The sequence below is a fragment of the Microtus oregoni genome, unplaced genomic scaffold, assembly GCF_018167655.1.
Source record: "Microtus oregoni isolate MIOR12 unplaced genomic scaffold, Mior012 000035F_ref0000213, whole genome shotgun sequence".
Classification (NCBI taxonomy): domain Eukaryota; kingdom Metazoa; phylum Chordata; class Mammalia; order Rodentia; family Cricetidae; genus Microtus; species Microtus oregoni.
Genome location: NW_024543094.1, coordinates 18727006 through 18739800, shown reverse-complemented (window position 1 = coordinate 18739800; position 12795 = coordinate 18727006). Strand labels below are relative to the sequence as shown.

At 48.0% G+C, this 12795-nt stretch overlaps 1 long non-coding RNA gene across 2 annotated transcripts in view; it reads right to left on the bottom strand.

The window, feature by feature from the left end:
• LOC121432652 overlaps positions 1-10898 on the bottom strand; it is a 48792-nt gene extending 37894 nt beyond the window's left edge. For both annotated transcript variants that reach the window (XR_005972212.1, XR_005972213.1), the window contains exons 1-2: positions 10820-10898; positions 3420-3518 (exon numbers count right to left, since the gene is read on the bottom strand). This is a non-coding gene — a long non-coding RNA (uncharacterized LOC121432652). The remainder of the gene's footprint in view (positions 1-3419; positions 3519-10819) is intronic.
• Between the last annotated feature and the right edge of the window lie 1897 nt (positions 10899-12795).

Below are 12795 nucleotides of genomic sequence, written 5' to 3'. Positions count from 1 at the left end.
AGATTTCAGTATGGCAATTTCTCAGAAAATTAGGAAACAACCTACCTCAAGACCCAGCAATACCACTTTTGGGTATATATCCAAAGGATGCTCAATTGTACCACAAGGACATGTGTGCAACTATGTTCATGCCCCTCAACCAAAGAATGGATAAGAAAAATGTGGTACATTTACACAATGGAATGCTACACAGCAGAGAAAAATAGACATTGAAATTTGCAGGCAAATGGATGGAGCTAGAAAACATCATATTGAGTGAGGTAACCCAGACCCAGAAAGACAAATATCATATGTACTCACTCATAAATAACTTTTTAAACATACAGCAAAAAAAAAGAGCAGCCTACAATTCACAATCCCAGAGAACCTAGACAACAATGAGGACCCTAAGAGAGACATACATAGATCTAATCTACATGGGAAGTAGAAAAACACAAGATCTCCTGAGTAAATTGGGAACATGGGGAACATGGGAGACGGTAGGAGGGGAGGGGAGAAGAAAGGAAGGAAGCAGAGGAAAATATATTGCTTAACAAAAACAATAAATTAAAAAATTAAAAGTTAATAAAAAATAATTGATTTGACATAGGGATCAAATTGCTGAGATTATACAGAATTCATTTGTTGTGACCATATAATATATGTATAAGGAGCACAAAAAAGAGCACAACGGGACAGTTTTGTTCTTTAGTCAATTTTGACCACCCGCTTGTGTCTCCAGCTCAAAGGGACAAAGCAGTTCTCTACTCATGAGCCCATGTGTAAGAGTTTGTATTAACAATTGAGTCTGTGAGGGATGGCGCATGTCTTTAATGATTTGCAGTCTGATTACCACATCCAGAACATCCACCTTCATCTTTCAATATAGGATCAACTTTCTAGCTGTCTTCTTCCCATCCTTCTGGTGTAGTGGAAGGGATGTGGGCCATGGAGTTAGATGAGCTGCCTTGGACTGTAGGCCCTTACGAAGAGGTTCTGTAAGCTGACCCTTTCTTCACTATGTAGTGGGGAAGTGGGGTGGCAGAGAACCAATGAATAGACAAACAGCTTTTCCAGGGCATTGTGAAAATTGGATGCAAAATGTTCAACACTTCCTATATGCTGACTTTACAACCAGGTGCGAGGCAGGCAAAACCATACTTCTTGGGAGCCTCTGTTGGAGGAGGGAATACCACATGAGCACCCATGAAGGCCGTTGGACAGGAACGTTCGAGTGGACGCTGCCAGACATCTTTGTGTAAACACCTGTTCTGAGAGCTACTTGGAGTACACTTGGTAGGCCGCATCTGACTGATAGCCCCAGGGATGGTCTCTGCTGTGTACTCAACCAGAGGTGGCCCTGGAAAGGTTCCATATAAAGACAGATCAATACAAGTTGATAAGGGTCTGGCTATCCAAGGCCCAAGTCAAAGCAGCTCTGAAGGACCAATGTAACTGCAATCTAACTGCATGTCATTAGGCCCAGGATAGTAGTTCTACGGCAGGTGTCTCTGGAGATAGGGGATGTGGAGTAGGAAGAGTCTTCTACTCTGAGTCAAGACCTGAGTAACCAGCAGTCAGCCTTTGGGCAGGGCAACACTCTTGGTGAAATGATCAGAGGAAGGAGCAAGAATGGCCTTCAGAGGAGCCAGGAAGAAAGGGAAAGAGGAAGAGTAGATGGAGAAAGGATTGGAGAACAGGACCTATGCCAGAGCAAGAACTTTAGATTCTAAGCTGGGGGTACTGATTTGACTGGTTTAAGGCCCTCCTCAGGCTGGAGACTGCAGATGGAATTAGAGGAGCAGGTGGGAATAGAGCAAGAATCTAGACTTTGGGCGATGGTGGACAGAAGCGGGGGGGGGGGGGGTACTGGGGGTGATGGCAGACAAAAACATGGGGGACTGTGGGCGATGGTGGACAGAAGCGGTCAGATGTGCCTTCTGAGGTGTTCTCACTGGTCCTGGTGGTTAACGGGCTAACGGAGGGTAGAGTGAAGGCATCAGGGCTCCTGGACTGAGCGTGTGAAAGGCAGACTGGGTTAGCCTGTGAAGAAAGCTCCCAGCCGTTTCACTCACTGATGGCAAGAGTTTCCTTCACCGTGCTGTTCATGAGGTTTGTGTAACCTGGCACCAGGCTTAATATTTGTAGGGGGTTTCCGGTGAAGATGGCCATTGCCAAAAGGACCTGGTCTCCAGTCTTCCAAACCTGCAAGTCTTCCAGATAGCAGAGACTATGCTCGCAGAGAAGCACAGGGGTGACGGCAGTGGAGCTGAGTCTTCTCTCGGAACTGCTGCTCAGCAGTAAGACTCTAGAGCCTGGGCTCTACCTGTCCTCTTGGTTCTGAGCAAGGAGCTTGAGAGAGTGAGCAGAGACTTCACGAGAAAGGACTGATTATAAGCCAGTTCTTGTCTGTGCTGCCTGACCTGGATTTGCCTTTCATTGGATTTGACTAGTATTTGCTTGCCCAATATGTGTTTTGCATGGCTTCTGAGGGATGCTCATGAGATTTAGACCAAGTGGTCTATGGTGACAGTATTTGTGCATATTATACACCTGGATCAAGCAAGACTCCCAGCCACAGCCTGCTGTTGTCCTCCTAGACACCTGAGCCTCACTTAGCAACCCTTGTTACCTGCTGCTCGGTGAGACAATGCTTTGATTCTCACACTGCATTTGATATTGCATAAGAACTTCATCTCTTCCTAGCCCTTGTCTCGGAGGCTCTGCTTCTTCCTTCCCTGCATTTTATATTTTGTGTTCTGTATTTAAGTGATCAAACTTTAAGTGTATTTAAGGTTGAGTTGTGAGATTCGGTTATCTCTGTCACCCTCCACACCTTCTGTGGTCTAAGGATCAACCCCGGGGCGTGCTAAGCAGTCTCTACCTGAGCCAGCCACATCCTAGGTTTAGACTTATATTTTGCCCAAGAATATCTAAGAGCTGCAGTGCCATTTGAAGGGCTGTCCCCCCGCCCCCCACTGAATAGCTTTTATACCTTTGTCAGTCTGTTGAACATAGTTATTGTGGGTTTATTATTCTGCCCCTTTGATCTCTGAGCCTCCTTCTTCAAACACCATACAGCCTTGATAACTGTAGCTAAGCAGTAAGCCTTGTGGGTGGAGCAACTCTTCCCACTTTGTTCTTTCTCAAGAGTGTGTCAGCTACTCTAGCTCTTGCCATATAGACTCGGTGACAAGTTGTCTATGTCTGTTAAATGCCTTGCTGGAATCTTGGTAGAAATTAGGCTAGTCTAGGTGGAATTATTAATTTCATTTCCAGATTGTTCATTGCTTCTATATAGAAATACAGTTGACAGCTTATGTGTCCTAAAACATTGCTGGATTCTTTAGCGCTAATAGCTGTTTTCTGTATTCCTTGAGGACGTCTTCATACAGGATTGGGGCTTGCTTTCCACTCCAGACATCTGTTTGTTTTCTCACCTGATTGCACTGGCCTAGAATCTCTAGTACAGTGCTCATTAGAAGTGATTTGTGCTTTCTTCCGTTCTTATCTTGGGACAAAAGCATTCCTTTTTAACCCTGTGATGTGAACAAAGAAAACCATATAACCACCATGTAAGGTTAAAAAAGGAAAACCATACACACACCATGAAGATCCAAGAGAGGGGAGGTTGGATGAAGACCATTTAGTTAGATGGGTCCACTGGGGGCAGGAAGTTCATTAGTTCCAGTAGATGAACTGCCTTCAGAAGAAGGCAGGCTTGGTGTTACTGACTTAGCATGGTTTTGTTGTGCCTTCTGATGGAGAAGATCTGTTCTCTTTTCATCATCCCTCCAGGAGGGACAGCACGGAGCCCTCCAGAGCAGCTGCCAACACAGGCTGCATCTCTGCCCCATCACTCTGGCCTGGAGTTGGCGGGGAAGAGGCAAGAGGTCTTTCCCACCATTCAAGAAGAGAACTCCAAGACCAAGCCTGTGGCACACATTCTGAGGCAGCTGTTACCCTCCAGGGCCTTGCAGGCCTCCTTCCTGCATTAACCTGACCTTCCCATGCTCCTTCCTAGTTAACCCATTCATGTGTTGTGTGCACTTGAATACCTCGTGAGGCACTGAAAAGTCCAGCATGGACTAAGAGGACCATATTCAGTAGACGTTTGTCACTTACAGCAGAAAATGAAACTCAAGTAAACTTCGTGGGCAGTGTGAGCTCTGTGGTAAAAGAGAGCTCTGTGCTCACTCAAGAACCAACAGCTCACCTAAGTGTGGGTAGCTCTGGGACGGGTAGCTAGAGACCTCCTATCAAGGAGATTTGCACACAGGGAGCATAGTCAAGCTGTGATACATGAGATTTTTGCCTTTAATCCCTCTAACACTTAAGAAGCTGAGGCAGGAGGAATAAGAGTTTGAAGCCACCCTGGACTGTATAGTGAGAGCCTGCTTAAACACACACACACACACACAAACACAAATACAACTCCCCAGAGTAAGGTTTCCCGAGGGGTGCAGCCCTTGAAAGGTGTCTCAGTTAGGGTTTTTACTGCTGTAATCAAACATCACGACCAAAAAGCAAGCTGGGGAGGAAAGGGTTTATTCAGTTTACACTTCCACATGGCTGTTCATCACCAAAGGAAGTCAGGGCAGGAACTCAAACAGGGCAGGAACCTGGAGGCAGGAGCTGATGCAGAGGACGTGGAGGGGGTGCTGCTTACACTGGCTTACATCCCCTGGCTTGATCATCCTGCTTTCTTTTAGAACCCAGGACCAGCAGCCCAGGGATGGCACCACCCACCATGGGCTGGGCCCTCCTACACTGATCACTAACTGAAAAAATGCCTTACAGCTGGATCCCATGGAGGTATTTCCTCAACTGAGGATCCTTCCTCTCTGATTACTCTAGCTTGTGTCAAGTTAACACACAAAACCAACCAGTACAACTGACCCCTTGTTGACTTGACACACAAATACACACTATCACGCCACAGCCCTTTCTTTCTTATTCATCCCCAAGAACTCATGTTAAAAACATAAATAACTTGGAATGTTCCACAATTTCAAACACATAGAAATTTCAGTACCTTTAAAATAGCCAGTCTCTTTTAAAATCCAAAATCTTTTTTTAAAAAAATATTTATTTATTATGTATACAATAGTCTGTCTGTGTGTATGCCTGCACGCCAGAAGAGGGCACCAGACCCCATTACAGATGGTTGTGAGCCACCATGTGGTTGCTGGGAATTGAACTCAGGACCTTTGGAAGAGCAGGCAATGCTCTCAACCTCTGAGCCATCTCTCCAGCCCCAAAATCTTTTAAAAGTCAAAGTCTCTCAACTGTGGGCTCTAGTAAAATACTTTCTTATTTCAAGAGGGTAAAAAAAAAACAGGATAAAGTCACAAATCAAAGCAAAGCAAAACCGAATTCCAACCGTCCAATGTCTGGGATCCACTACAATTTTCAGGACTCCTCCAAAGGGCTGGGATCACTTCTCCGGCTCCACTCTCTACGGCACACATAGCCTGTCTTCTGCTGCTGTTCTTGGTGCTCATTCCATGGCCCTGGCATCTCCAAAACTCAGGGGTCTTCTCCTGCCACTGGGCTGCACCTCCGCCAATAGCCTCTCATAGGCTCTCTTCATGGTGCTGAGCCTCCACTTCTTTGCATGACCCCTTCCGTCTTGGGTCTTCAACTGCCACTGAGGCTGCACCTTCACCAGTGACCTCTCCTGGCCTCTCACATTGCCGAGCGTCAGTTGTTTGCCATGACCCCTTCATGCCTTCCAAACCAGTGCCACCTGGGTGACTCTAGCATATAGCCAGGTCCAGCTGCCAGTGCGAGGTACAACCGTGGCACGTCTGGAGCACAGAGCCATCTCTGTGCTCTCAGGACACCCTTCCCTGAAGATTTCACCTCGGTGATGCCGGTCTCTTCTGAGCTCCAGCCAACCACACCAGTTGCCCCACTGACACAAAGGTTTCACTTCAGGGGTGCTGCTAGCTTATTGATCATGGCTGACTCTTCAGTCCCAGCTGACCAGAAAGCTCCAGATTCTCCCATCTCCACCTCCGCAATGCTAAGATTACAGAAGCACACTGCTGCCCTGGGTTCCGTGTGCTTCTGTAATCTTAAAACAAAAAAAAAAAACCAAAAAACTAGTGAGATATATTTGGGTAAAAAAGCGTTCAGTTAAAACATCCAGAGGGTGAGGCAGACAATGGGAAAAGAAGGGAAAAGAATGCTTTCAGGAGTTTAAAATTGTTAAAGATGGAGATGAAGAGAACCAGCTGTGGGGCCAGAGGAGCATACTAGTCAGGGTCCTGTCTGCAAGTAACAAAACTGGTTCACCTGATGTCGGGCTGCCGGTGGCTCAGCAGCTCATTGGTGACAAGCCTTAGCAGGTGCTTAACATCATACCCTGTCCCCCTCTCTCTGAGGATTGTCTCCGAGACGGAAGGTTGGAGTCAGTTGTCTTAGTTAGGATTATTATTGCTGTGATAAAATACTATGGCCAAGTGGGAGAGGAAAGGGTTCATTTGGTTTACACTTCCTCTTTGCTGTACATCACCAGGGGAAGTCAGGACAGGAACACTAGCAGGATAGAAACCTGGAGCAAGGAGCGGATGCAGAAGCCATGGAGAAGAGCCAACGGACTTGCTCCTCATGGCTTGCTCAGCCTGCTTTCTTATAGAAAGAACCCAGAACCACCTGCCCAGGAATGGAACCACCCACAATGGGCTGGGCTCTCCCCTCACCAATCACTAATTAAGAAAATGCCCAGAGCCGGGCGGTGGTGGCGCATGCCTTTAATCCCAGCACTTGGGAGGCAGAGGCAGGCGGATCTCTGTGAGTTCGAGACCAGCCTGGTCTACAAGAGCTAATTCCAGGATAGGCTCCAAAAACCACAGAGAAACCCTGTCTCAAAAAACCAAAAAAAGAAAAAAAAGAAAAAAAGAAAATGCCCTACAGGCTTGCCTATGGCCAATCTTATAGAGACATTTTCTCAATTGGGTAGCTTGTGTCAAGGTGACCTAAAACTAGCCCACGTGTCAGTGAAGGTGAGTTATCCACTCTCAGAGGATCTGCGGCATTTCCATATCCCTGCCTGTGCAAGCATTTCACACAAATCATTCTGTGGGTTCTTCCCTATAACATAAGGAGTATTGTCTTTACCTTTAGGATGAGGCAAGTTGAGCATAAAGAGATTTATTTGGTGGCTTGCCCAGGGTGACCCAGCTACCAGGCACCGGAGCGTCAAGCAGAGCTGTCTTTTGGGAGTAAAAATACAGGAGACTGACCTAGAAGGAGGTAGGCCCAGGCTACTAAAGAGAATCTTGGCAGGGCCAGGCCCAAGTCCAAGGGAGTCAAAGAGCTGGGAAGACAAAGTCATGTGATCTGCAGGGCTCTGATGCAGATGTGACATCAGTAGAGGCAGGTGCTGGGCTGGGAGAGACCATACATTGAAGGGACTAGGCAGAAAAGTAGGACAGTGTGCAAGGAACAGTTAGTGTTCCATGTGCTCCCGGAACAGCAAACTCCTGGGACATGGAATCAGGAGGGAGGTCAGAAAATCCTAGCAAGACTGGAGCTTGGAGACACAGGAGAGCACGAGAGCCAGGAACAGAAGTGAAGGCTGTGTATACCCAACGCCTTAGTGTGTGATTGAGGCCAAGTGGTATACCCAGAAAAGGCTGGAGGAGACCCCAAAGGAGAGAGGGAAAGAGTACTAACCGTGGAAGGCAATGAGGAGGACAGAGACAGAGCAGGATTGTAGCACAGAAGCCTGCAGCACGCTGGACACTGCAGTCCCTGGACACTGCTCAGTGGTCCATCTGGGACAAACACCCTCTGTAAACACACTCTTTCTGTCTTTCTGCCTGCTGTGGTTTCTGGGTGTCCTCCATTTATTCACATGTTGGAATTATAATTCTTCAATGGGCCAGTGTTGAGAGGCGGGGCCTCCTGGGATTAAGTTAATGGCTTCCTTACAGGAGAGACTTCTCCTCCGCAGGACTGATCAGTCACTACCCAAAGCAGGCTATGGAAGGTCCTATCTTCCTTTTGTTTTATGCCGGGAGATATTACTAATGGTACGATGCTAGCGGACTTCCTAGACTCCAAAACTATGACCTTAAATCAATTTTCCTTATAAACAACCCAATTTCAGGTATTCTATTAGAGCAACAACAACAAAACTAAATAAAGCCAGGCACTGTAGTGCATTCTTGTAGTCCTAGCTATTAGGGAGCAGACACGAGAGGACTGCTTGAGCCCGGAAGTCGGAAACTATTTTAGACAACATAGTAAAACTGTGTCTCAGAAAGAGTAGGGGTTGGGGGTGGGAAGACGGCTCAGCTGGAAAAGTGCCCGCTGTACAAGCCTGAGGACCTGAGTTCAGATTCCAAGCACCCAGACTAAAGGTGTTTGTAAACCCTAGCACTAGAGGCGTGTGTTTGGGGGTGCAGGTGTGGGTGGGCTGTGGGGGTGCAGAGATATACAGTTCCCCAGAGCTGTCTAGCTAATCTGTGAACTTTAGGCTCAGTGAGAGACTGTCTCAAAATACACTGTGGAGAATGATTGAAGAAGACACCAGGCGTCTGCCTCTGGACTCCTCACATCCTCGTACACACAGAGAGAGCCTAAGTCAGAGAGGCGTTTGTGGAAGGGCAGACTGAGGTGATGTGAGGTGAAGAATGGTAAATGATCTGTAAAGGCAGAGAGAGGCAAGCGGGCAAAGGTGACACCAGAAAGAGGAGCCTCGGCTGGGACTGTCAGAGGCCCTGTGGGAGTGTGTGTACTGGAACAGGGCACGAGGTATCGCTAACTCCAAGGGGGCTGGGTGTGAAGGGAGTTTTCAGATACACTTCCCAGAGAATCATAGGGGTCGAACTCCTCAGTCTGCAAGGCTCATCTAATAAAGGACCACACACTGGGGGCTTGAGCCACGAAACCAAGCCTAGTAGCTCTAAAAGCTGTCAGTCCAAGGTCAAGGAGCCTAGGGCTGGGTCCTGTGGCAGCCCCTTTGCTTTGTTCAGGGTTTACTCAGCCTGAGAAGGGAGGCCTCTGGTGTGTCTTCCTCTTCCTTTTTATTTAATTTAATTAATGCATTTATTTCTCCGTACGTGTGTGCACACACCTTGTTTTTAGAGACAGCATCTGTCATGGAGCCTGGAACTCACCAAGTCAGCCAGTATGCCCCAGGGATCCTTCCCCCCCCCCCCCAGGGATCCTTTTATCTCCTCCCCTCTCCCCTCACCAGTGGTAGACTGACTTTTACTTGGGTGCTGGGGATTTGAACTCAGGTCCTCATGCTTGTGCAGCCACCACTTTACTGACAGAGCCATCTCCCCAACCCCACTTCCTCCTCCTATAAAGACACCAATATTCAGTTATGGTCCCATCTTCATGACCTCTTTTAACCTTAATTACCCTTATGGCCTCATCTTCAATACAGTCACACCGGGAACAGGGACATCAAAGGGCACATTCATCCTATAACAAGAACCATGTAGTTCAGGTCCTTATTTTACAAATGAGTACACCAAGGGTTAGGAGGAGGTTAAGGGATTTGCACAAGGCCACACGGCTGAGGGGACCCAATCAAAACTTGGACGGGCAATCAATGCCTTCAGCTATTGTGGTATGAATGGAGACTCCCCTTACCCCCCCCCCCCCACCCGCTGCAAGGAACCAGTCTGTTGACCTGAAACCACAGTAGAGGGGAACAGGCCTATCCTGAAATCTGAGAAAGATTTGCCTGGACTTTCTGTTTTAAAAAGATGTGTCATTGGAATGTAGGGAGGGTGGCAGTTGTGCGGGTTCCTTTGAAAAGGAATGAGCAGTTTCATAACTGTTCAGAGATGCTTGTAGACTTGGGTTTCTATGGTGGTGACGGAAACCTTGAACGCAGGAGCCTTGCCAGGAGGAAACAGAAGGAGAAAAAAAAATCTACCCCTGTGTTCTAGCTTTGGCTCAACAGCCCAACCTTGGGGGTGTGGGCAGGGACCAGCTACAGCTGTTTGCCTTGGTTGGGTAACACAGATAAGTGGCCCTTTCTGTTTGTGTTTGCACATAGGAGGCCAAGTTTTGGTGAGGAAGGTCAAGTCCAGAGCATATAGAAGGAGTTAGGGAGCTGGTAACCAGGCCAGGGTCTGTCCGTGAGTGATGCAAGAGACATACATCCAGCTAGGGTCTGGCCTCTCTGTGGGGCTACTGTTTGTCTACTCACAAGGACCTCTCAGCAGTGACCCCTGACCTTCCTGTACTGATTCAGTCCAAGGGTTTAGACTTTTATTTTTTTGTAGGAAATTTTAATTTTTTTAAAAAAATGTATAAAAAATAAAGCAAGAGAAAATATATTAAAATACAAATTTAGACAATGCCCTTCAGAACCGCAGGGACATCATGTAGGAAAATAAGGGCTTGGGAGACCTACCCTGCCTATGTAACACTAACTGCTGGCCTCGTAAAAAGTGACTCCCAACAGGAATCGGAAGAATGTGGTTTCGGGAGAAGCCACAGCGTGATACAGCACATAGCTAGCGCATTCTTCTTACAGCCTCGTGGTGACCTTTGCTCACCATTCCCTGACTTCGTCTGATAAAGCCATGCCCCCTTTGAAAGCTGGGAGAAGGAAGTTGGAAATGGGGCTAACAGTTTCTACTATTATACCTCCACGAGCGCCACCTGCCCTGCATAGTTCAAAGATGCAGCCCCCTACACACCTTAGCACTATACACACACACAGCACTATTCACACCCTCACCTTAGCACTACACACACACACACACACACACACACACACACATTTACAAAACATAAATCTGTGCTGGGAACCTGTCTTAGCTCTCTGTGACCCCCCTGGACTCCTTGCTTAGCCAGCTCGTACCTGCAGAAAGCCTTATGTCTGTCACGCTGCAGGATGGAGGTGCAGCCCTGCAGGAGCTGAAGCTGCCAGAATGGTGCTGTCTTCTAGCGCCCCCGAAGTGATTGCAAGGGAGAAAGGAGTGTTGTTTTTTTCCAGTGACCACAGGGCCACAGGTGTGATTTCCGCTCCCACTGTTCCCAAGGACAACTTTTGGTTGCAGGCTGTCTGTTTGCATGTGGTCAGTGGGTCAAAGGCCCTCACTCCAGTTTACTCTAGAAATGAGAATTCAGTGGTTTTACAGAAGAGCCATTTCTGCAGGCAGTGCAGAGTCTGTTCCTGCCCATGGTGTTGCATTGTGAATGTGGGATCTGGGCAGGTGCCGCACAACTCTGCTGGCATCTGTGAGCATGTGGTGAGGTGGATGTGGGCTGCAGGGGGGAGAGTGTAACCTCTTCAAGTTCACACTTTGGTTTTGTTGTTGTTGCTATTGATTGTTTGTTTTTCTATTTGTTGTTTGAGAGAGGGTCTCAGTCTATAGCCCAAGCTGGCCCCAAACTCACAGCAATCCTCCTGCCTCAGCCTCCTGAGTCTGAGGATTAGAGGCCTACCAATACTCCTTACCTTTTTTTCTTTTTTCCTTTTTTTATTTTATTTTTCGAGACAGGGTGTCTCTGTGTAGCTTTGGAGCCTGTCCTGGAACTCACTCTGTAGAGCAGCCTGGCCTCGAACTCACAAAGATCGCCCGCCTCTACCTCCTGAGTGCTGGGATTAAAGGCGTGCGCCACCACTGCCCGACTTTTTCTTTTTTTCTTTCTTACCTCTTATAATTAGCTCTTATATGCTTTTCATTAACATCACACCCAGATGGGTACAGGAGAGTGGATGATAACACCCACCTGGTCATTTGACCTCGGTGTGTCCATGGAAACTAAATAACACTGTGGAAACGGTGTGTCCCAGGGCATCTTCATTCTGCCTGGCAGTTTAAAGGTCTAGATAAAGGATGAGTGCCAAGGAGTCTGATGGCTGGGCTGTGCCCTGTCATTCACTGTCTCTGTCACCTTGGAAGATCTTCACCTCACAGGTTCTTCAATGGAGAAAATAAGGGGCCACCTCACCGCCTGTCAAGAGAGTTGGTTTGGAGAGTCCACTTAGGGCCGCAGGACCATTGACAATGTCCCTGGTGTGTAGACAGTGTATGCTCACCCCCTTGACTGTCAATTGCACCCCTCACTCGCCTGACCTGGCCTTGCCCAGCCAAGGTGGAATCCTGATGAAGTTGGCTTTTCTTGGGTAATGAGAACAGTGAATCCGCACTCAACAGGCCGATGGGAGGGAGGGACGGCACTCTCAGCCACTCTCAGTCATGGGGACCTGGCTTTAGTACCATTTTATCTCCAGGGGGCTTCATTTCCCTAAATGTGACCACAGCTTGAGTGAGTGGACTCCAGAAGCACACAGTGACCATTAGGCACAAGTGGACCTTGCCAGTTTCCAGCAGGTCCACAGACGATTGTAAGGCAATGGTTCCTGAGGTCTCCAGGACTAACTATAAGGTGGCACTCATCCCAGACAGACACTTCTCCAAGATACTTAGACTCAGTACAGACAGCAGCCAGAGACAGAGAAGGCCACAGTAAAGCCAGTACGAACAGAGGATCCCCTCTGCCTTGGAGATAGAGCGGGACTGGGGCTCCGAATGCACAAGCTAAGAGCTGAGATGTCGTTTCTGGCCTGACTTGTAAGTCCCATTGGGTGGGCCCGGTCACTCCATCTGAGGACCTCCTCCAGGGTGGCACCAGGCAGCCCTGAGGCCGAGGCCTGATGGGGAGAGGATGGAGGTGTAGCAGATAGGAGATGAAAGGCTGGTAGAGGGAGGCAGTGAAGCCTGATAATTGCTGGTTTGAACTCCTAGCCAGGACCCAGCGGGGTCTCCCTGGAGCTTCACCCTTTGCCAGAGAATGCACTGCTCCTGGCAAAGGGCCTCAGAATGGAAT